The sequence below is a fragment of the Salvelinus sp. IW2-2015 genome, unplaced genomic scaffold (assembly GCF_002910315.2).
Source record: "Salvelinus sp. IW2-2015 unplaced genomic scaffold, ASM291031v2 Un_scaffold5182, whole genome shotgun sequence".
NCBI classification, from domain to species: Eukaryota; Metazoa; Chordata; class Actinopteri; order Salmoniformes; family Salmonidae; genus Salvelinus; species Salvelinus sp. IW2-2015.
Window position 1 is genome coordinate 19,924 of NW_019946448.1, and position 3,033 is coordinate 22,956.

Below are 3,033 nucleotides of genomic sequence, written 5' to 3' on the forward strand. Positions count from 1 at the left end.
AAGACCTGTTTTTCAATACAACTAATAGGAACTGGCAGGGTGAAACATGACCTAAAATAAGACTGTTTTTCAATACAACTAATAGGTGCTGGCAGGGTGAAACATGACCTGAAATAAGACCTGTTTTCAATACAACTAATAGGAGCTGGCAGGGTGAAACATCACCTAAATAAGACCTGGTTTTCAATACAACTAATAGGTGCTGGCAGGGTGAAACATTGACCTGAACATTGCTAGCGATGGTTGGCACATAGCCATCAAACGTTAAAGATTTGTCATGGTTATACATTTTTTTAAATTCAGATAAAGGTGTAAAACCTAAACAAAACGCATGTCCCTGTTCTCTTTTTCAAGATGTGACCGATTTTAAACAGCCAGAAGACATTTCTTTAAATTAATAAATAACCTTTGTTATGATATGTTGTTTCTAAATGGCTGCAATTGGCGTTGGGCAGGTTTGAGACTGATCTCTGGAATGAATAAGAAAAATACACTTAATTTCTCAGCTGCATCACCAATGTCTTTATGTGAATAAATAACTTTTAATTGCAAAATATTCCAAATAGATGGCAGCATAAGACCACGAAGCTGCTGCTACTCTCTGTTTATCATATATGCATAGTCMCTTTAACTATACATTCATGTACATACTACCTCAATTGGCCCGACCAACCAGTGCCCCCGCACATTGGCTAACCGGGCTATTTGCATTGTGTCCCATCACCAACCCCTCTTTTTACACTACTGCTAMTCTCTGTTCATCATATATGCATAGTCACTTTAACCATATCTACATGTACATACTACCTCAATCAGCCTGACTAACCGGTGTCTGTATATAGCCTCGCTACTGTTATTTTTCACTCTTTTTACTGTTGTTTTTATTTCTTTACTTACCTATTGTTCACAATATACCTTTTTTTGAGTTGTTGGTTAGAGCCTGTAATTAAGCATTTCACTGTAAGGTCTACACCTGTTGTATTCGGTGCATGTAACAAAAAACTTTGATTTGATCAGTTATAGGCTACAAGCAGCAATATGATTGACATAAAATAGCATGTAACCAAAGACTATATGTCCCATGATTTTCTAAAATGTTCATTCATTACTTTACAGTTAGCTATATATCTCGTATTAGTCCTGTGTTGCTTTTGGTAGAACAAAACAATAATAACTATAGCAGGTATTGAACCCCGGTCAAATAATCACTAGTCAGATGTGTTATCCTCAACCCTAGTAAACATGCATTATGATATCATGTTAATATGTCATATTGGGAGTAAACAGCCTCGGAATAGAAAAGACGATGCATCTTCCAGCCCGACAATAAATGACATCATACAACCCTCACGGTTAGTAGATTTACCTCAACATGCCCCTCTCTTGTGGGAGAAGGCAGAGTGATCGCTGCCGCTGACGGAACAAGCTTTTGGCGGGGCTTGTTGAGTTGGCTGCTTGTACTTGACCTAAACTAATCTTAACTGTCTTATGCTCCCATCTATTGGAATTATTTAGCAACAGTACTGAATAAGATAAGGTGTATATACTACTCAAATCAAATGTTATTGGTCACATACACATGGTTAGCAGATGTTAATGCGAGTGTAGCGAAATGCTTGTGCTTCTAGTTCCGACCATGCAGTAATATCTAACAAGTAATCTAACAACTTCGCAACAACTACCTAATACACACAAGTGTAAAGGAATGAATAAGAATATGTACATATAAATATATGGATGAGCGATGGCCGAACGGCATAGGCAAAATGCAGTAGATGGTAAAGAGTACAGTATATACATATGAGATGAGTCATGTAGGGCATGTAAACATTAAATAAAGTGGCATTGTTTATAATGACTAGTGATACATTTATTACATCAAAGTGTTTAATTATTAAAGTGCCTAGAGATTTGAGTCAGTATGTTGGCAGCAGCCACTCAATGTTAGTGATGGCTGTTTAACAGTTTGATGGCCTTGAGATAGAGCTGTTTTTCAGTCTCTCGGTCCAGCTTTGATGCACCTGTACTGACCTCGCCTTCTGGATGATAGCGGGGTGAACAGGCAGTGGCTCGGGTGGTTGTTGTCCTTTTTGGCCTTCATGTGACATCAGGTGGTGTAGGTGTCCTGGAGGGCAGTAGTTTTCCCCGGGTGATGCGTTGTGCAGACCTCACTACCCTCTGGAGAGCCTTACGGTTTGTGGCGGAGCAGTTGCCCTACCAGGCGGTGATACAGCCCGACAGGATGCTCTCGATTGTGCATCTGTAAAAGTTTGAGTGTTTTGGTGAGCAGCCAAATTTCTTCAGCCCCCTGAGGTTGAAGAGGCACTTGTTGCACCTTCTTCACACACGCTGTCTGTGTGGTTGGACCATTCAGTTTGTTCGTGATGTGTACGCGGAGGAACTTAAAACTTTCCACCTCTCCACTACTGTCCCGTCTGTGGATAGGGGGTGCTCCCTCTGCTGTTTCCTGAAGTCCACGATCATCTCCTTTGTTTTGTTGACATTGAGTGTGAGGTTATTTTCCTGACACCACACTCCGAGTGCCCTCACCTCCTCCCTGTAGGCCGTCTCGTCGTTGTTGGTATCAAGTCTACCACTGTTGTGTCGTCTGCAACCTGATGATTGAGTTGGAGGCGTGCATGGCCACGCAGTCATGGGTGAAGAGGGAGTACAGGAGAGGGCTGAGAACGCACCCTTGTGGTACCCCAGTGTTGAGGATCAGTGGGATCAGGAGTGTGCTGCCTGCCTGCTTCAGAGGAGTCTGTCTGTGAATAAGGAAAAGTTAATAAGTTATTGCCACGCTTTCAAAGAGCCCTAGTTTACATGTGAGTCATTTAGCAGACACTCTTATCCAGAGCCACTAGGGTTAAGAGCCAAAATCTGCCTAAAGAAAAGGCGATTTAAGATTGTTCAGCTAGTGAGTCATTTAGCAGAGGCAGGTTGCTGTAGTAACGGAGACTCCAGTGGGTAAGGCTTGGTGGGCTCATCCCAGAAATATTGCCTGTCATTGGGGAAGAGGCACTGATCAGGGAA